Source organism: Pistacia vera, unplaced genomic scaffold (assembly GCF_008641045.1).
Source record: "Pistacia vera cultivar Batoury unplaced genomic scaffold, PisVer_v2 Contig1056, whole genome shotgun sequence".
Lineage (NCBI taxonomy): Eukaryota > Viridiplantae > Streptophyta > Magnoliopsida > Sapindales > Anacardiaceae > Pistacia > Pistacia vera.
Window position 1 is genome coordinate 161,711 of NW_022195089.1, and position 796 is coordinate 162,506.

General features: G+C 38.4%; 1 non-coding gene across 1 annotated transcript; it reads right to left on the reverse strand.

The window, feature by feature from the left end:
- Positions 1-290: 290 nt before the first annotated feature.
- LOC116129088 lies at positions 291-397 on the reverse strand. The gene has a single exon (XR_004127848.1). It is a non-coding gene; the product is annotated as a small nucleolar RNA R71 (small nucleolar RNA).
- Between the last annotated feature and the right edge of the window lie 399 nt (positions 398-796).

Genomic DNA, 796 nt, shown 5'->3' on the forward strand with positions numbered 1-796 from the left:
ATACCTTTGAGATCAAACTTGCCATTATTTAGATGATACAACATTCGGTACAATTTGGAGGGTCGCCTAGTGATGATCCTAATTCGCATATCACAAATTTTCTGGAGTTATGCAACACATTAAGACACAATGGGGTATTTGATGACGCAATTAGGCTAAGGCTTTTCCCATTCTCCCTTTGGGATAAAGCTAAGGCTTGGTTGATTGCACTACCCCCTAGAAGTATCACTACTTAGAATGTGTTAGTCTAAGTGTTCCTTATGAAATATTTTCCACTTGTTAAGTCTGGCAAGATGAGAAGTGACATTACTAATTTTTTCTAGCAAAACATTGAGTCACTGTATGAAGCATGGGAAAGGTATAAGGATCTCTTACGAAAGTGTATTCACCATAGGTTTCCAATATGGTTGCAAGTCCAAACGTTTTACAATAATATACAAGTTATGATTGATGCTACGAGTGAAGGAGCTTTGAACAACAAAACACCAAAGGAAGCCTACAATTTGATTGATGTTAAGGCAAGCAATAACTACATGAGGCCTTCAGAGAGAAATTTAACAAGGAAAGCAACGGGAGTGCACGAAGTTGATGGCTACATCGCGTTGGTTGCTCAACTTTTAGCCATCCAAAAGCAATTGGGAGTTGCCCTAAAGGTAAATGCTATTGAATATTCTTCTCTAACTTGTGAACTTTGCGCAGGGAATCACTTGTCAAAGGATTTTCAAGAAAGGAATCCATTTGCTCAACTGAAACAAGCTAGCTATGTCAACAATTTTCAACGAGGGCAAGGGAATCT